At 45.0% G+C, this 21,077-nt stretch overlaps 1 protein-coding gene across 1 annotated transcript in view; it reads left to right on the top strand.

Annotated features, from left to right (window-relative positions):
- The window catches only part of Pecam1 (platelet and endothelial cell adhesion molecule 1), a 101,072-nt gene that overhangs the window by 3,192 nt on the left and 76,803 nt on the right, over positions 1-21,077 (top strand). The window lies entirely within an intron of this gene.

The following is a 21,077-nucleotide window of genomic DNA, read 5'->3' as shown; positions in this document are numbered from 1 at the left end:
ATCAAACTTCTGTAAGAGTGTCCGGTGCTCTTAACCCCTGAGCTGTCTCTCCAGCCCTGTTCTGATGTTGCTTGTTTACTTGTTTTGAGACTGAGTCTCACTATGTAGCTCTGACTGTCTTGGAACCTGCTCTATGGACAAGGCTGGTCTGGAACTCACAGAGATCCACCTGCCTCTGCCTCCTGAGTGCTAGAGGCATGAGCCATCACACCTGGTAGAATTTCATTTGACTCCTTCCCACAGGTTGACCCAGTCTGTCTTGCTTGGGCAGAGGGAAGTGCTGGGTCTGAGACTTTGTATGAAAAGATGCCATTTCTGGGCATTCGTAAGTTTGGAAACCAGCAGGAAGTTTGCTGACAGATGATGTCACACAGAAACCGCAGATGGCATCAGGGAAAATGCTGCCCACAGCTGTTGACAAACATTGGTAAGGTGCCTAAAAAACATTGCTAGGCCCCACAAAAAAGGCAGATGCTTGTCAGAGATGGGATGATAAATCTGAGGTGAAGAATGGCTTTGCAAAAGAGAAGTTCATCCTTGGACCTAACACATCCCCTTAGGCCAAAACTCATGCTAAGTTCAAGGCTTCAGGGTTCATGATGCTGTACCATACAGCTATGAGAGACAGCAATAAACATAACAGGATACAGCCGAGGGGTCCTCTCTGCTGAGTGACAAACCTCTATTGATGACCTCATTCAGTCTTTAGGAAGTCTCTAGTTATTCTGCAGAAGCATTATGGGAAATACTTAACAGACAGTAAAGACATATACGTATATAGTTCAATATATATAAAAAATTTAATGATGATGTGTTTGATGTGTTCTTGGGTTTGGTTTGCAAGTATTTTATTAAGTATTTTTGCATCAATGTTCATAAGGGAAATTGGTCTGCAATTCTCTTTCTTTGTTAAGTCTTTGTGTGGTTTAGCTATCAGGGTGACTCTGGCCTCATAGAATGAGTTTCGCAGTGTTCCTTCTGTTTTCATTGTGTGGAATAGTTTGAAGAGCATTAGCTCTTCTTTGAAAGTTTGGGAGAATTCTTCACTAAAGCCTGGGCTTTTTTTTTTTTTTTTTTTTTTGTTGGGAGACTTTGAATGACTGCTTCTATTTCCTTAGGGATTATAGGGCTGTTAATAGTTTATCTGATCTTGATTTAACTTCGGTACTTAGTATCTGTTACAGAATGATCCATTTCTTTTAGATTTTCCAGTTTTGGGAGTACAGGCTTTTGAAGTAAGACCTGGTGATTCTTTGAATTTCCTCAGTGCCCGTTGTTATGTCTCCCTTTTTATTTTATTATTTTTTTATTTTTTATTTTTTTGGTTTTTCGAGACAAGGTTTCTCTGTGTAGATTATTTCTGATTGTTGTAGTTTGGGTACTGTCTCCCTGCCTTTTAGTTAGTGTGGTTAAGCATTTGTCTATCTTGTTGATTTTCTCAAAGAATCAGCTCTTGGTTTTGTTGATTCTTTGCATTGTTCCTTTATTTTTTTTTGGGGGGGGGGGTTGGGTTTTGTTTTTTTTGGTTTTTTTTTTTTTGGTTTTTCGAGACAGGGTTTCTCTGTGTAGCCCTGGCTGTCCTGGAACTCACTCTGTAGACCAGGCTAGTCTCGAACTCTCGAACTCAGAAATCCGCCTGCCTCTGCCTCCCAAGTGCTGAGATTAAAGGTGTGCGCCACCACTGCCCGGAGTTCCTTTTGTTTTTAATTGAACAGTTTCAGCCCTGAATTTCATTATCTCCTACCATCTACTTCTTTTGGATGTGTTTCGGTTATTTTTTTTTCCCTAGAGCCTTTCAGGTATATTTTTAATTTATTAGTATGAGAATTCTCTAACTTCTTCTTTTTTTTTTCTTTTGGCTTTTTTCTTTTTTTCTTTTTTTTAAAGATTTATTTATTTGTTTTATGTTAAGTACACTGTAGCTGTCTTCAGACACACCAGAAGAGGGCATTGGATTCCATTACAGATGGTTGTGAGCCACCACATGGTTGCTGGGAATTGAACTCAGGACCTCTGGAAGAGCAGTCAGTGCTCCTAACTGCTGAGCCATTTCTCCAGCCCTCTTTTGGTTTTTACGAGACAGGGTTTCCCTGTATAGCCCTGGCTGTCCTAGAATTCACTCTGTAGACCAGGCTGGCCTGGAACTCAGAAATCCGCCTGCCTCTGCCTCCCAAGTGCTCTAACTTCTTTATGAAGGCATTTAGTGCTATGAACTTTCTTGTTCGTTTGTTTGTTTTTTTTTTGGTTTTTCGAGACAGGGTTTCTCTGTATAGCCCGGGCTGTCCCGCAACTCTGTAGACCAGGCTGGCCTGGAACTCAGAAAACCACCTGCCTCTGCCTCCCAAGTGCTGGGATCAAAGGAGTGCGCCACCACTGCCCAGCTTATACCATTTTAATTACATGCAAGTATTTAAGTCAGTTCCAGGTTGAGGAACAAGCAATAGAATAGATTCAAATAGTCAAGGAACAAGCAAGGCAATAAACAAAGACCCGTGATCACTCCTGTGATCACTGTTTCTAAGGGTTTATCAGGATGACCAAAATATCTGAGCCTACTTCCCTGTCTTAGCCCAAAGTCTTATTAATGCCTGAAGCCTACTTCTTTGTTCTAGCCTAAAATCAGATTCCTGCCTGAACTCACTTTCTTGTCCTGGCCCAATGTCAGATTCCTGCCTGAAGCCCACTTCCTTATTCTGGTCCAATGTCAAATTCCTACCAAGCAGCTCCAAAAAACTCTCCACATCTTTTGACTAATTTTGTTTTAAAGTCTATTTTATTAGATAATGGAATAGCTACTCCAGCTTGTTTTTTAAGTCCATTTGCTTGCAAAACCTTCTTCCAGCCCTTTTCTCTGAGACAAATATCTATCTTTGTTTCTGAGATATGTTTTTTTTTTTTTTTCAAGACAGAGTTTCTCTGTGTAGTTCTGGCTGTCCTGGAACTCACTCTGTAGACCAGGGTGGCCTCGAACTCAGAGATCTGCCTGCCTCTGCCTCCCAAGTGCTGGGACTAAAGGCATGCACCACCACTGCCCGGCGAGATATGTTTTTTGTATATAGCAGAATGATGAATTCTATTTACAAATCCATTCTGTTAGGCTGTGTCTTTTTATTAGGGAATTAAGTCCATTGGTATTGAGAGATATTAATAACCAATGACTGTTAGCCTGTTATTTTGACGTTGGTGGTGGTGGTAGCAGTAGTAGTCGTGTGTATGTATGTGTTTCTCTTTTTTGGGTTTTGCTGTGAGATAATTAATTTCTTGTGTTTTCTTGGGTGTAATTACCATCCTTGTGTTTGAGTTTTCCTTCTATTATCCTCTATAGGGATGAATTGGTAGAAAGATATTGTTTAGATCTGGTTTTGTCATGGAATATCTTGGTTTTTCCATCTATGGTGATTGAAAGTTTTGCTGGGCATAATAGTTAGGGTTGACAGTTGGCATCTGTGTCTCTTAGTGTCTGCAAGACATCTGCCCAGGCCTCTCCAGCTTTTAGAGTCTCTGTTAAAAAGTTGGATGTAGGCCTGGTGGTGGTAGCACACGCCTTTAGTCCCAGCACTTGGGAGGCAGAGACAGGCGGATTTCTGAGTTCAAGGCCTGCCTGGTCTACAGAGTGAGTTCCAGGACAGCCAGGGCTACACAGAGAAACTCTGACTCGAAAAACCAAAAAAAAAAAAAAAAAAAAGAAGTTGGATGTAAGTCTGATAGGTCTGCCTTTATTTGTTAGTTTTAGTTTTCCTTTCAGCTTTTAATAGTCTTTCTTTGTTCTGTACGTTTAATGTTTTTTTGTTCTGTTTTTTGTTTTTCGAGACAGGGTTTCTCTGTATAGCCCTGGCTGTCCTGGAACTCACTCTGTAGACCAGGCTGGTCTCGAACTCAGAAATCTGCCTGCCTCTGCCTCCCAAGTGCTGGGACTAAAGGCGTGCGCCACCACCACCCGGCACATTTAATGTTTTGATTACTTTGTGGCAGGAAGATTTTCTTTTCTGCTCCAATGTTTGGTGTTCTGTAAGCTTCATGTACATTTATAGGCATCTCTTTCTTTAGGTTAGGAAATTTTCTTGTCGAAGATGTTTTCTGGGCCTTTGTTCTGGGAATCTTGTCCTTCTTCTATTCCTATTATTTTTAGGTTTAGTCATTTCATAGTGTCCCAAATTTCCTGGATGTTTTCTGTCATGAACTTTAAAAATTTTGCATCTTCTTTAACCAAGGTGTCAATTTCTTCTGTGGTATCTTCTGCATCTGAGATTCTCTCTTCCATCTCTTGTATTCTGTTGGTGATGCTTGTGTCTCTAGTTCCTGTTCTCTTTCCTAGGTTTTCCATCTCCAGGATTGCCTCAGTTTGTGTTTTCTTTAATGCTCCAATTTTCCTTTTCAGGTCTTGGTCAGTTTTATTCATATCCTTCACCCATTTGATTGAATTTTCCTGTATTTTTTTATGTTTATTTGCTCCCTCTTTTAATAACTCTACCTGTTTGAATGTATTCTCCTGTATTTCTTTAAGGAATGTATTCGCTTCCTCTTTAAAAGCCTCTACTGTCTCTGTAAGATTAGATTTCAGATCATCTTCTCATGCTTCATTTTTATTAGGATATCCAGGGCTTGCTAGAACATGCTAGCCGGGTTCTGGTGGTGCCACATTGTTCTGGGTCTAATTGATCGTGTTCTTAGGCTATCCTTTAAGCATCTGGTTTCCCCTGGAATTGACTGGATGATCCTGATGGCGGCATGGCTTCTCAGGAAGGTGGGGGAAGACATGAAACAGACAATGGAGGTCAGGGGACCTGACTTTGCTGGCTGTGCCTCAGGTGGATCCTACTGACAAGGAATTGGTGGGGCAATGTTCCCAGCTGGTAGTTCTTGGGGTTTCTGCAGTCCTTCACAAGGAAGCAGAATGCTCTTGGGGGTCCCACATGGCTCCTCGGTACTGAAGGGCGAGCCCAGAGCCAGACACTGGAGGTCAGGGGACCATGCTCCCAACTCACCTCTTCTGGCTATGCTCTAGGCTAACCAGACTGGGAAGAGATTGGTGAGGCAGGATTCCAAGCTGGTATCTCTTGGGGCCCCCAGAGGCCTCCACAAATCAACAAATACATTTTTTTTTTAAAAGAAAAGGCTTGGCTTAATGGTTAAATGGAGAGGTGCCTTAATGGATAAAGCCACTGACTGCCCTTCAAACGGACCTAGATTTAATTCCTAGCACTCCCGTAACGTCTTGAAAACATTCATAACTCTAAATCCAGGGACTCTCACGCCCTCTTCTGGCCTCCATAAGTTCTGCACATGATGCATAAACACACATGCAGGCAAAACACCGATGTGCATAAAATAAAAGTAAATAAATCTTTTGAAAAAAAGAAAAAAAGCTTATCAGGAAATCACTTTCAGAAATGTGTGATTCGAATCTTTAATTACATCATCAGAGGATGAAGACATCGAATCTGTGGAGTTCACAGCCAGTTGTCTGAGGTCAGGCTCCTGGGCAGCGTAGCTTGCAATGTATTCTTCAGAATGTGATTTGTTAAAGGAGTGACCAAGGCAGAGAGTAGGAAGTCAGACAGGCTGAGGCAGGACTTAAACAAACACAGGGATTTCAGCTGAGTTCCACACTTGTTGATGTCAGGGACCCTGGGTTTGTATCACACTGCAGCACAAGAGCTGGCTTTTATTGCTGTGGTGTGTGTGGACTTCCTAGGCTCCTGAACAAGGTCACCTGTCCTCAACCCAACCTGGAGCAAGTAGCCTCTGACAGCATCAGCCCCAACAGCAAATTAGGGGTCTAGACACTGGAGATGTAGTCAAATTGACAAATGCTTGCCTAGCATGTGCAAAGCCCCAAGTTTAATCTCTAACACTGCATAAAACGGTTATGAGGGGTGGGTACATGCTTATAATCTCTGCACCCAGAAGATGGAGGCAGGGGGATCAGAAGTTCAAAATCATCTTTGGCTACACAGTGAATATGAGCCAGCCTGGACTATGTGAGGCACTGGAGTGTGTGTTTGTGTGTGTGTGTGTGTGTGTGTGTGTGTGTGTGTGTGTGTGTGTGTGTGAGAGAGAGAGAGAGAGAGAGAGAGAGAGAGAGAGAGAAGTATTTAAGATAAGCTATGGTATGGTGGGCAGAGGCAGGTGGATTTCTGAGTGGCCAGCCTGGGCTATACAGAGAAACTCTGTCTCGAAAAACAAAACAAAACAAAACAAAACAACAACAACAAAACAAAACAAAACAAAAAGAGTTGTAAGAAATGTTTCAGATTTAGGGAGGGTTTTGTGTTCAATTTTCTAATCTTCCATTAGATGGCGCCATTGTCAAATTTCTGTAATTTTAAAAGTTCTGCGATGGCGCCTCACCATCCACCTTTGTTTTCTATTGTCCGGTTTTGACTTTTTCTTTCCTTTTTTTTTTTTTTTTTGGTTTTCGCACTGTAGACCAACCTTGTTTGTTAGAAGGCAGCTCGTTTCCGGACAGATCAAGCCAGGCCAGAAAAGAAGGCAAGGGGTCGGGGCCTCTGTCTTTTATTCGGGCTGTGACATAGATACCAGATAATAATGACACACATGCTGGGAGTGTATGGTGGTTCCCATGGCAACAGACGCAAGAGGGTCCTTGTAGCCTATGGATGATGTCGTCGCTAGGAGGCTGATCATAAAGCCACTTCCAATGCTAACAAAGCTATCCTCAAACTTATAGAGCTCCACTTGCCTCTGCCTCCAGAGTATTGGGATTTAAAAGGCGTGAGCCACCACCATCTGGCTTGTATTTTTCTATTTTTTAAAAAAGGCTTGTATCTTTGCTTTAATGTGGAGTGTCTGTAAGTACATCACATGCATACAAGTGCCTTGGGGGCCAGAAGAGGGTGTTGGATGCCCTGGAATTGGAATTTTAGTATGTAGGTTCTGAGAATGGATAGAAAGTAGCAAGTGCTCTTAACCACCCAGCCAGCTCTCCAGAGCTGAGTTTCCTATTCTGAGGAACACTTACAAATATATTTCCTGTCCCCCACCCTCCAGAGCTGAAGATTAAACTTAGAGCCTCAAGAATGCCAGGCAAGTCCTGCACTACTACACCCCAATCCCCATTTCAATTTGAACTTGAAACAGGGTGTCAGTATGTGCCTACAATTGCTTTGGACTCTGTAACCCGTCAGCCCCAACTCGGGCTTTTCCTGTGACAGTCAGTCGAGTAGCTTAGATCACAGGCACAGGTCTACAGCCATGGCTTAAAACTACGTCTTGTTATCCAAAACTCAAGTTTAGCTGAGTCTCCTCTATCTTTATTTACTAAGTCTGAGGACTCTGTATGTTGTAAATATATGCAGCTTGCAACTGTCACCCCAATTCAGTCTCAGAAACTTTCCATCACCCCAGAAGTCTCCCCTTGTCCATTTGCCCCCTCTCCCAAAGCCCAGGTTTGTTTTGTTTTGTTATATGTGTTTGGTTTGTGGGGTTTTGGGAGGATGTTTATTTATTTGTTTGTTTTGGAGACAGGATTTCTCTGTGTAGCTCTGGCTATCCTGGAACTCATTCTGTAGAGCAGGCTGACCTGGAACTCACAGAGATCCTCCTGCCTCTGCCTCCCGAGTACCACCATGCCCAGCGGAGATAACTATTCTTCAGTGTTGAGAACTGGCTGTTGCACAACTGGCTAAATCATTTGTATGTGGAATTTGATTTCATTTTTAAGTGAGGCCAGGGGGAAGGCTGCCCTGGGTGGAGTTTGCCTGCTGGCCTCTGGGTTGTACGTGGGTAGATTATTTTGATCTCTTGATGTTCCTTCCATAGCTGTGGTCAGGGTGAGCCTGGTGGCCTAGAACTGAAGGTGGGATCTCTCCCAGTTCCAGCCAGGGCAGGCAGGAAGGGAGGGGATGGCAGACACTCAGAAGGGCCATTTGAGCCCACCACATGCTACTCTGACAAAATGTTGCTCTTTTGTTGTCTGGGCCAGTATTAAAGGGACATATATCCAAAGGAAATATTGGGGATAATGTGCCTAGCACTGTGCTCAGGGGCCAAAGTGTAACCAGCCATGGGACACCTTTGCTAAACACCCATTACGAGTCAAAGCATGGCCCCTGGTCTGTACAGCAAGTTCTAGGACAGCCAGGGCTACACAGAGAACCCCTGTATCAAATGAAAAAGAAAGTCGAAGCATCTTGACCAGGGAGTACTCATAAAGATGACCCCTCCTCCTCATTTAATATTTATGCGCTTAGTTAATTTGAGTGTCATTTTGCCAGCATGTATGTCCATGGACCATGTGCATGCCAGGTGTCCTATGGAGTCACAAACCCAGGCCCCCCTGAGAGAGCAGAAATGTTCTTAACTGCTGAGCCATCCCTCCAGCCCTCCTACCTCAGACTCTCAAGTGGTGGGGTTATGAACGTGCACCACTACACACAGCTGACTCTTGCTTTTTAAATTATCTTTTAAAATTATTGTCGTGGTGTGTGGATGCCTGGAGTATGTATACAGGCGTGTGCCTTGGTGATCGTGTAGAGGTCAGCAGGCAGCTTTGTGGCATCGTTCTCAATTTCTACCCTTAGTTTGATTCTGGGGTGGAATTCAGGTTACCAGACCCACACCTCTGCCAGCTGAAGCATCTCTCAGACCTCTGACTTCTGCTTTAAAGCAACAACAGCGGGAATAAACAAGCTGGCCATGGTGGTGGACACCTTTGATCCTATCACTGTGACTGGTGAAGAGGAAGAGGCAGGCAGAGCTCTGTGAGACTGAGGCCAGCCTGCTGAGTTCTGGGTCAGGGCTGGTGTTAGCATTTTGTTTAAGCTCAGGTCCACAGTTACCTGGCAACAGCCAGGTGTGCCTGACTCACTATAAAAGCGGCTGCTTGCCCCCTCAACTCTCTCTTGCTCTTGCCTTCTTGCTCCTGCTCTGTCCCCTCGCCCCTTCCTCTCTCTCCCCCCATTCCCTTCCCCCCTTTCTCATGGTTGGCCTCTGCTTCTTTACTCTCTCTCTCTCTCCCCCCTTTCTCATGGTTGGCCTCTGCTGCTGCTGCTTCTTCTTCTTCTTCTTCTTTCTCTCTCTCTCTCTCTCTCTCTCTCTCTCTCTCTCTCTCTCTCTCTCCCTCTCTCTGCCTCTAATACCTTCTCAACTCCCCTCCCCATGCCCTGAATAAACTCTATTCTATAGGATGCAATCGTGTGACTGGTCTCTCAGGGGCAAGGGATGTCTCAGCATGGGCCCACGGAGGCAGCCCCTTCCCCCACACCTTACCTAACACATCTACCAAAACATATCCCTTTTCTCATTATCTTTTTTTATAAACACAACAGCTGGGATAGGACCTTTTTCTTTCCTTTTTGGCATTAAAAATAGCATGTTTGAAGTTGGGCAGTGGTGGCACACGCCTTTAATTCCAGAGCTTAAGAGGGAAAGCCAGTCCTATCTCTGTAAGTTTGAGGCCAGCCTGGTCTACAGAGTGAGTCCCAGAACAGCCAGAGCTATATAGTGAGGCCCTACCTGGAAAACAAAACAAAGCAAAACAAACACCCTAAAACGTGTGTCTATGTGCGCTCATGTGTGCATCTGTCTGTCTGTCGGTCTGTCTGTGTAGAGGCATGCATTACATAGCATCCTGGTGTGGTCAGGACAGCTTGCTGGCATTGGGTCTCTCCTTCCCACCTTCTGCCATGTGGATACCGGGAATCGAACTCAGGTCCTCAGACTTGGCTGCAGCTACTCTTTATCCACTGAGTCGTCCCTCCGGCTTTTTGTTGTTTTGAGATAAGATCGATCTTGCTCTCTGTAGTCCCGGCTGGACTGGAACTCCTTATGTGGCTCAGTCAAAATCGAGTAATTCTCCTGCCTCAGTGTCAGGAATTCTGGGATTGTAGGTGCTTCCATGCCAGGCCATGTTGGACTTGTGTTTCTGAAGACCCAGACACAGGCCTTAGCGGCCCAGGCCTCCAAACACCCTGGCGCCTCCAGGGATCCCAGAGAAGGGAAAAATCCTGGAGCTAGCTCCCTTCCCGGTGATTTATCACTATGGAAACGGAGCTCTCTTCCGCTGTCCCTGCCGCTGCTGCTGGGGATGCATTGTTGATGCCACAGCAGCGCAGGTCACAGTTCCTTCCTTTTTCCTGCTGCAGAAATGCCACAGTAACCTACGTGGCCTCAGGACTGCCACTCACACCTGAAGGATCCGAGCTTGGGAAAAACAATCGGGCTGGATTCCCCTGGGCTCCAGGGACCTTCTGGGTCAGCGAGGACCTGAACAATGCTGGCACAGAACAATACAGCCTCAGTGGCCCAGCCTTCTCCTTCCTTCAGGGGGCCTCTGGAGTCAGGGGGTTAAAAATGGATCTACAGTTCTCAGGTAGCTGAGGACTGAAATGTCAAGGCCCTTTGTGCAGTCAAAGGCTCAGTATGGGTGCTACAGTAGGAATCTGTTCTCCATTTAAAGCTGCAGATGAGTGCTTCATATACCTGTGCCAGATTTGGGGACAAAAGGTCACTGGGCAAGAACTAAGAGGATCCCAGAGACAATGATGGAAACCCTTTAGTTAGGATATTTCAACCCTCTGCCAGGCATGGCAGTCACTGGCCACTCACATCACCAAGTCCTAAGGTCTTTTTCTTTTCTTTCTTTTTTTTTGTTTTTGTTTTGTTTTTCCAGACAGGGTTTCTCTGTATAGCCCTGGCTGTCCTGGAACTCACTCTGTAGACCAGGCTGGCCTCGAACTCAGAAATCTGCCTGCCTCTGCCTCCCAAGTGCTGTGACTAAAGGCGTGCGCCACCACAGCCTGGCTGGTGATAAGGTCTTTAACACAGCCTACTTCACCTCTTCTGGCCCAGAGGATGCTGCTACTCTGAGTGCTTAGGGACCAGCGGAAGCAGGGGACTTCCACACTATGCTCCACAGCCTGACAGGTCTCACAAAGTCCTACAGAGCTGAAGATCATGGGAGTCCCCAGATGCTGTGATACCCCAACAACACTGGCCTCAGCACTTACATTCTCCAAAGACAAGAGTCTGCCTTCCTCCCCTTTAAAAAGAGGATATTTTTGCTGGGCGGTGGTGGCGCACGCCTTTAGTCCCAGCACTTGGGAGGCAGAGGCAGGCAGATTTCTGAGTTTGAGGCCAGCCTGGTCTACAGAGTGAGTTCCAGGACAGCCAGGGCTACACAGAGAAACCCTGTCTCAAAACAACAACAACAACAACAAAGTATTATCAGCCAGGTATGATGGCAAATACCTTTGATCCCAGTACTCAGGAGACTGAGCTTTGTGGATCTCTGTGAGTTCTAGGCCAGTGTATTCTCTATCGAAAGTTCCAGGCCAACCAAGGCTACATGGTGAGACCCTGTCTCAAAAGTATATAAAATAAATTTATTTTTAACCTTGTGTGTGCATATGATATTCAGGCATATGAATGCCACTTCATATACACGGAGGTCGAGGACAACTTAGTGGAGGCAATTCTCTCCTTCTACCTTCACATGCACTGTGGGAATCAAATTCCAGTTGCCAGGTTTTCTGGTACAGGAATCTATATAGGTAACAGAGCTACACAGAATATCACCCACAGGCAGACACAAAGAACACAGGTACACATACTAGGAAGAGTCAGATCTCTGGATAGAATTCATGGGAATGTCCACCTTGTGATGTTTAAGACCGGGTACTACGTGGAGCTAGCTAGCCTTGAGTTCATGTCAGTCTTCCTCCTTCTGCCTCTGCAAGCACGTGCTACCATGACTGCCTATACTGAACATTACTGCTGAGGAAACAGGACAAAGGGTTAGCCCCTCTGTACTGCTCACTGCAAGTGAACAGGAATATTTCATTGTCTCTGTTTAAAATATCGTCTTTTTTGTTGTTGTTGTTGTTGTTTTGTTTGTTTTGTTTTGAAGACAGGGTTTCTCTGTATAGCCCTGGCTATCCTGGAACTCACTCTGTAGACCAGGCTGGCCTCAAACTCAGAAATCTGTCTTCCTCTGCCTCCCAAGTGCTGGGACTAAAGGCGTGCACCACCACTGCCCGGTGATAATACTGTTTTTTTAAAAAAACAATACTGAAGGGGAAAAAAAGCCATTGAACCATTACAAAGCACAAGAGTCCCTTACCTGTCTCTGGGGATCACCCCACCTCCTCCTGGCGCCCAGTCCTAATGTCTGCTGCTATTATGGGCTGTGTATATCCATATCCAAGATGCTTAGGACCCAAAGTACTTTAGATTTTCCAATTTATTTTTTTCAGATCCTGGATTAGTATTTCACATATGTTGTATACAGATGAGATATTGTCAAGACAGGACAAATGTCATTCATTCACTTTATAGCTTATATACTTAACCCACAGTTCATTTTATACTGTATTTTAAGTACTTTTGTGCAGGGAACAAAGATTTGCATTGTGGATTCCATACCATGGAAAAAGAGTTTCCAATTTTGGAGCATTTTGGGCTTCTACACTCTGGATTAGGGGTGCTCAACCTGTGATCTATCCTCTCTCTGCAGATTTCTTTTTTTTCTTTCTTTCTTTTTTTTTTAAGATTTATTTTATATATGTGAGTAGACTGTAGCTGTCTTCAGACACACCAGAAGAGGGTATCAGATCCCATTACAGAGAGTTGTGAGCCACCATGTGGTTGCTGGGAACTCAGGACCTCTAGAAGAGCAGCCAGTGCTCTTAGCCGCTGGCCATCTCTCAAGCCCAAGATTTATTTTTGATGTTTCAAAAATGTTTCATAAATTGGATCATATCTGGGGCGAGAGATTAGCTTTTTGTTTGTTTGGTTTTTGTTTTTCTCTGAATAACCCCTGGAAATTCACCCAAGTTGTGTGGATCTAAACTTGGTCCCTTTCCCTCATAGATTAACATCTTGTAGCCTGGGTGTGCTGACATTTATTACTCATCCACCCACCGAGAAGCATTTACATTCTCAAGAAAGCTGAAACTGAAAACCCCTTTGCTGTGACCACTCATGTATAGTGTGTGTGTGTGTGTGTGTGTGCGTGTGTGTGCACGTGTGTGCATGTGTGTATGTGTGTGCACGAGCACATGTACACACGAATAGACATGCACACACATATAGGTCAGAGGATACTTGTTTGAGTTTGTTTTGCTCATCATGTGGGTCCCAGGGATTGAACTCAGGTTCTTAGTCCCGGCAGCAGATGCCTTTACCCACTGAGCCATCCTGCCAGCCCCAACGACTGTTCTATTTTTAAAGAGCTCTAATAGAGTAGGCACTGAACATCTGAGAGGGTTCTCCCTGAGACCTGGCATATTTTTCCACCCCAGTTTTAGCCGTGCTCACGTGGCTCCTGGCTTCGTCCTGAGTCACGTGACTCACACGGCTGTCCACAAGCACCTTTTCCTGTACATATTCTCAAACCCCACCTTGGCTGCCCTTTAAAAAAATGTTTTTTAGTGTACCTATTTATTTTGATTGTGTTTAATCGGGTAATGAGGCTGTGAAGAAACAGGAAGCAGCCAGACAGCTGTATAGAACGGAGTGAAGAATTACATCCTAGAGTAACCCCGGGAACTAAGTATTTCATATTTAGTGTGTTTGGATATTTTCAGACTTTGACCCCCTCGGTGATGTTCTAGGCCAATGTTTTTTCTATTTTGTGGCATTTCAAGATGTCTGAAATGATTTTCTTCTTTTCAGACCCACAGAGGACTCAGGGCTGGAGTCAGCCAGCAGGAGTTCCAACTAACTCTATGGTCTAAGACACTCAACTGTGGGTCAGCTGCGGGTGCTCAGGATAAGTGCACTGGTCTCTCTGAGAGGTTCCTTTCTCTTGGGAAAGCGGGAGGTGATGGGCGAGGGGGGGCCACTCTGTTCTATGCAGCTGTCTCACGGCTTCCTGTTTCTTCATAGCTTCATTACCCGATTAAACACGATCAAAATAAACAGATACATAAAAAAAATTTTTTAAGGCAGTCAAGTTGGGGTTTGAGAATATGGATCCTGAAATCCCAGAGGTAGGAGGCCCGGCAGGGGATTCAGAGATCCAATAGCTAGGTTTTGGAGAGGGGAGGGTGGTTCAGGTGGTTCGAGACCCCGAGGTGGAATTCTGGGGATTAAGTTCATTAGAAGGGTTACTCACATCGCAGACAGAGAGGCAACAGCATTTTGGGGGTCTGTTGGAGCCTCCATTGCAGAAGTGGAGCCTTATCCTCCTTTCAGGACATAAGCTTTCGGCCAGGAGACAGGGAAGGGGAGTGGGAGCAGGGCGTGGCACCAATGCCACCTTTGATAATAACTCACTTCCTGGGTAATGTTCCCTGGCTCTAGCAACACACAGTGTCTCAGGGCGCCTGTTGGTATCTGTGAGAAGAGATGCCTATACACTAAGCAGGGAGAAAGGAGAGGGAAGGAGGGAGGGAGGAAGGAAGGAAATAAATAATGCTAACAATAATAGTTGAGGTGGGCATGGTGATGTACCTGTAAAGCCAACACTCTGGAAGAAGAGGCAGAATGATCCAGAACATTTGTGGCCAGCCTGGGCTATATATCTAGACCCTGCCTCAATATTATGTGTGAAACAAAAGGTCCTTAGTAGTCTTATGTTAAAGGATAATTCTCAAAAGTCACAATCTCAAACACATATAAAATAAACAATTATCATATATTTTATTTTCTTACCAACTAAAGCAATCAGTGAAATTCTACAAATCCCTGAAAGGAGAATCAGAAGAATATATATATAATCATATAATCATATACACACATACACACACACACACACACACACACACATCCTAGCACTGGCTAGACTGAGGTAGGAGGATTACTATAACTTCAAAGCTATCCTGAGCTACACAGAGAGTTTTGGGTTCACCTGGGCTACAGAGTGAGACCCTGTCTCAAAAATAAAACAAATAACAAACTAATATATATGCATGTATGATTAGCCAGATGATAGACTAACAGATTAATTCATCTGAAGGTATTTTCCATGAAAGACATTGAAATGGCTTTGCTTAATGAATGTCAAATCATTTCATATGAGTAGGGGTGATAAGCTGTACCATCCTCATCCTGTAGAAGTCATGTTTTTCTGAACATCAGTCATGTATGTCACTGCCAGAGTTCTACAATCTAGGGAGACATAAAGTATTCAAAGACAAGTAGAAGGCACAGATAATCTATAGACTCACTCTATGAGAGAGAACTTGAGGGCTGGTGAGATGGCTCCATGGGAAGGCACTTTGCCACCAAGACCAACAATCTGAGTTCAGTCCCAGGCCCCACACGATAGGAAAGAACCATCTCTTTCATGTCGACCTCTGACTTCTACGTTTACATTGTACCTGGCAAGTGCACGCCCCCCTGTACTAGGTACTTGACAGTGCCCAGCTTTTATTCCAGGCTACCAAGAATGTTTTTGATCTAATACAAAATTTTCCACAAATCTTTCTGATACTTGTTAATTTGACTTAAAGTTAAGGAAAAAGGATAAGGCTTGAAATTGCCTAGCTCTCTGAAGACCTCTCCCCTCCTTCTCTGTCTGTCCATCTCTGTCTCTCTCTCTGTCTCTCTGTCTGTCTGTCTCTGTCTCTGTCTCTCTCTCTGTCACAAACACACACACACACACACACACACACACACACACACAGAGAGAGAGAGTGTTTGTCTCATGTAGTCTGGGCTAGCCTAGAGTTCAACTTCTGATCCTATTACCTCTGACTTCTGAGTGCTAAAATTACCAGCATAATCTACTCTGCTCCATTTGTTTGGGGATCAAACCCAGGGCTTCAAAAATACCAGACACACACTTGATTAGCTGGGTTTCATTCCTGGCTTCCCTTGATGACTTTTCTTACCCACGCTGGCCTTGTACAGAACAATCTTTCATCCAGTGAGCCGGAGCATGAGGGAGACGTGGGTCCAGGAGCTTGGCTCCTTTCCGTGCTCCTGAGATGAAGATAAATCTTCAGACCTTAAGTGGCAAGTAGATATGTAAGGTAGGTTATTTATAGATTCACTTAAAAAGTAAAGCTATCTCCCCTGCCTGTTTGCAGCCCCATATCATACTTGACACAAAAGACCAGGAAATTCTTATGCCCTATGCACACAGGGTCTGAGATCTCCACCCTTCCTCCTTGAAGCATCTGAATGGTGCTCTGACTCAGAACTAAAATGACCCAGAAAAGTGCCATGCACTGAGGATGAAGGGCCTGGGACCAGGGGGAGGGTCCACGGTGCACAAAGTTTCCAAACTATCCGCTGCAGTTCCTAAACCTGTGAGAGTCAATTGTAAATACGTAGCCTGTGCTGGGTGGTTTAGACAGTGTCAGGGGCAGGGATGCTTGCCGTTTGAGTTGACAGAAGCACCATGCCATAGTCAATCAGGAGAAAGCAGTGCAGCCTTTGCTAAAGGCCGTGGGTGGGGGATGTGAGAAGGAGTGGGTCATGTTTTCTGAGGAAATCTCCTAGAGAGCTGTCAGATCTGTGATTCTTTCCCTCCTTTCTGGCAGTGGGAATCATGCCCTATGCCTGAGCTGCAGCAGTTAAAGTCTTCTGTAAATTGGCATGTTGGAACATGCTTGCAATCTTGGCACTTAGAAGGCTGAGACAGGAGGGTTGCTGTGAGATTGAGTCCAGCCTGGACTACATGAGATCTTCTCACAAACAAAACAACAACAGCAAAAATTCTTCATGGGAGCCATCAAAAAATATGTTGAGCTGGGTGGTCGTGGCGCACGCCTTTAGTCCCAGCACTTGGGAGGCAGAGGCAGGCAGATTTCTGAGTTCGAGGCCAGCCTGGTCTACAGAGTGAGTTCCAGGACAGCCAGGACTACACAGAGAAACCCTGTCTGAAAAACAAAACAAAACACAAAACAAAAACAAAAAAAAACGTTGAATGGGAGAGAGACAATAGCTAGGCAGGCTGGAAGCAAAGCCCAAGGCTCTTCCTGTCTGATGTGTAGCAGTTTCCTTTGAATGAGCTGTTCTTGTTTTCTGCAGGGAAACTCCTTAAGCAGGAAGGAAATAGACACAAAACAGCTTCAGGAAGTCCCTGAAACTGATCAGATTTACCTGTCAGATTAAACAATTGAAGACTGCTGAGAGTCACTCTCAGACAAGCCAAGCTTCAGGGAAGACTTGAGACCACAGCAGCTGCCCAGAGATAGCAGAAGCCAGTCAAGCTGCCTGGAAAAGGTTTAGACTAATCAAGTCACTTGGAAAGGACAGGCTCCAGCCTCATGAACTACCTGCAGGCTGTGCACTGTGTTCCAGGTTCCAAGCTATCACCCATCCTGGGGTGAGCTCTTTGATTAAAGAGCTATCTTTGAGTCGTTTCTGCTGTTTTAAGTAACTCCTTACCCATATTCCTGTCAAAAAAATCTAGTAAAACCCATGGTTCACCAAGGTGGACTTTGGTCTGTTGTGGGCTCCCCATTTGGAGCAAGTAGATGTATGTGTGTGTAGAGACTCCCCAGGAGAATTCTTGTCACACAATGTGCCTCTGCCTCCCCAGCTCTGCTCCATTTTTTATGTGGGTGCTGGGAATCAAACTCAGGACCTCATGGTTCTGTGATAAGCTGAATGCTGATGTCACAGATTGAAGGCACTATGCCCAGTTTATGCAGGGCCAGGGATGGAACCCAGGACATTGTGAGGCGCAAATTCTGCCAACTAAGCCATGTCCCAGCCTTGATTTTATTTTTAGTGACAAGGTGTGGTGTGGTTATATGTCCCAGGCCAGCCTAACATGTTTCTTGATTTTTTTTTTTTTTTGAGACAGGGTTTCTCTGTGTAGTCCTAGAACTGGAACTCACTCTGTAGACCAGGCTGGCCTTGAACTCAGAAATCTGCCTGCCTCTGCCTCCCAAGTGCTGGGATTAAAGGTGTGCACCACCACTGCCCTGCTTTCTTGATATCTTAATGGACCATTTTTTCCCTCTTAAATTCTCACAGCTGGGGATGGAGAGATGGTTCAGCAGTTAAGAGCACCAGCTGCTCTTCCAAAGGTCCTGAGTTCAATTCTTAGCAATCACATGGTGGCTCATAACCATCTGTAATGGGATCTGATGCCTTCTTCTGGTGTGTCTGAAAACAACAACAGCATACTTATATACATAAAATAAATAAATCTTTGTTTTTTAAAAATGCTCAGAGCTGTTTGCAAAACAGGGCTAAGCTTGTAAAAGGACAGTATAAAGCCGACCATTACTCTGTGCCCTGATCTCTTGAATTCTGCTTTCTTCTTTTCTCCAGTTCTTATTACAGTCTAGCCATCCAGGTTTTAGAAATGCCTTCCAGCTTTTCCTGGGCAATTAGCAAAACACTAGCCATTGTTTGGTGTGAAGTATGTATTGAGATAGGGTCTCCTGTATTTTAGGCTGGCCTCTAAAGTAGCAGAGGGTGGCCCTCAACTCCTGACCCTCCTGTCCCTACCTTAAGTAAAAGCTGCAGATTTGGGACTTAGTCCCTGTGCACAAGCAGCTGCTGGGGCTTACTTGCTGGGAAGTAAAACTCTTCAGCCTTCTCAAGCCCTGCTCCCCTGAGGCCAAAGGGCTCAAAGCCAGAAGCTTGAAGAGACTCTGGGTTTAGGCTAATGGTTCAGTTTCTTTTCTCTTCTTTCCTTCCTTCCTTCCTTCCTTCCTTCCTTCCTTCCTTCCTTCTTTCTTTCCTTCCTTCCTTCCTTCCATCTTCTCTTCCTTTCTTTTGCTTTCCCCCTCCCTCCTTTCTTTCCCCTCCCAGGAGGGAGCCTAGGTCCTTGTATCTTCCATGCAAGGGCCTTGTCCCTGAACTACCTCCTCAACCTTGTCATAGAGGACTTGTGGGGAGGCGTGGCTAGAGAACACAATCTATGTTTGTCAGCTTGTCCTTCTCGGTAGATTTAGCATTTGCTCGATGGCCAACTTAAACATCTGGATCAAAACCAGGTGATAAGCTAGTGACTGCCCGTCCCTTCAACCAGAGTCACTGTTTGTACCCAAGTCTCTCCAGCTGACCTCTAGATAACCACAGCCATTTTCTCCCGAGCTGTTCCTGGCAGGGCAAACTGCTCTCTAAACTTGAGACAAACCAATTAGAGGCTTCCTCTTATTTTACCAAATTTCCCTTTGTAAGACACAGAAAGGAGAGAGAAAGAAGGGAGGCAGAGGACAAAAAAACAGAAGTTAGTTTGGCTGTTAATAGCTTCATGGTTGCTATAGTAACAAGAGCTGCCTCCACCTACTGCCTTTAAGCATCAAGACTCAGGCTGGGACATAGTTCAGTGGACAATGGTTGGAGTCACGGGGAGCATGCAAATAATGAGAAAAGACCACCAAAGTCAGAAATAAACCAAAAACAACTTTATTCACCGAGGGAAAATGCTATCCAGTTAGGGTTGAGGTCAGGCTCGGAGCGCACAGCCACGACCCTGAGAAAGTGGGAACAAGTCTCTCTTTGAAGCATAAAATCACAAGTGGATGTTCAGGGGACAATGAAGAAGAAATTCTTAGAGGGTTAGTCCTGGGCTGGGACTTTGTACAATATGATGTGCCTTACGCCTTTAATCCCAGCACTCGGGAGGTGGATTTCTGAGTTCGAGGCTAGCCTGGTCTACAGAGTGAGTTCCAGGACAGCCATGACTACACAGAGAAACCCTGTCTCGAAAAAACAAAAACAAAAACAAAAAAAAAAAAAAAAAGATGTGCCTTTTTACAGTATGAGCCCGAAACTACTCTAAGGCAGCGGTTGTATCTCAACTTTTATGGGGTTAGTACAGGCCAGGTGGTTTTACTGTAAGTGAAAAGAAGGCTTGAGGTTCTTAGTAAAATGAGGGTGACAGAGTAATGCTTGGAGTTACTCTGGGTTCTTCATCCCCCACCCCCACCCCCGAGTTGAAACTCCATAAACCCTTGATCTACTCTGGTCATCCTCTAGGGCTAGTGTAGAGGGAAAATATTGATATCTGGGCACCATCAGCTTAATCTTAGAGGATCTAGCCAGGATAAGGCAAATCAAAGTATTAACAGCAGCAAAAGTATCAGTAACGGTCCAGCTATGACTGATACCAACGTAGTTAATGGAGGTGGGGTCGGGGAGGACCAACTGAAAAGTATAACAAACCAAAGGTATGATTGCTGCCTTTCTTGTTTCTCAGTGAGGCTTGTTCTTAGCTCTCGTAGGGTGTTTTTGATAACACCTAAATGATTGGCAGAGAAACAGCATGATTTACCCAAAGTGGCACATACCCACTGCCCCCAAGGCGGCACATAGCCACTGCCCCTATCTTTTAGGAGCAGTAAGTCTGATCCTTTTCTCCTTTGGAGTCTACCTGTTGTTCCAGATACGAGGTTGCTGCCAGAAGGCGGAGGAGGTCCTTTTCAACAGCATCAGTGATGGTAATTGGTTTGGCTAGTGATTAAAGCAGCTGTTCTCTGGGCAGTAGAGCCAGCTGTGACCAGTCCCACCAGCTTGGGGACAAGGATAGGATGCTGCTCTTTGATGTAGAGCTCCAAGAAGGCTTGCTAAATGTTCTCTCCCCAAAGGGCCGTCATAATAGTATACCTGTGGGATAATCCATACTAACATATAAAGTTCAGGGCTATTAATATTGATGAGGAGGCCAGTAGATATGTAATGGTATAGTCCAGTGGTGCAAGCAAACCAGGATCCCTGAGGGGCAGCCAATGGTGGGGGTTGCTTAAGCTGTGAGAGTGGGAGGACTCCTGGACCATATATACATCAGGGCTTCTACATGTCAGCGAAGACAGGGTCTTATTTAAGAGGTAGTTATGGAAGTGAAAGCAAGTGGTGTTTCCCTGGATGTCCCCTAGAGTAAGGGAAGTCTCTCGGGAGCAGATTGTCTTATCAGTCAGGGGAACTGATCGAAGCATCTTGAAAGGATGGCTCATCCAGGAGGCTCCACCTTATGTAAAAAGGCGGCTTAGGGTTCAGACACAGCCAACAATCAGCTGTGAGGTTAGCATTGGTAGGATTAAGGGGGAGATAGGTAGTCTGGATCATGTGTTAGCTTGGCTTGGAGAAGTAGCATTGCTTATCATTGAGACCCATTCCATATAGGGTAAGTGGTGTGGGCTAACAGATGGTCCTGTAAGGATCCCATAGGAAAGACAAGAGTTTTACCTGGGAGTATTATACTG

This window comes from Grammomys surdaster, unplaced genomic scaffold (assembly GCF_004785775.1).
Source record: "Grammomys surdaster isolate TR1022 unplaced genomic scaffold, NIH_TR_1.0 371, whole genome shotgun sequence".
Classification (NCBI taxonomy): domain Eukaryota; kingdom Metazoa; phylum Chordata; class Mammalia; order Rodentia; family Muridae; genus Grammomys; species Grammomys surdaster.
This window is presented reverse-complemented; position numbering and strand designations above follow the sequence as displayed.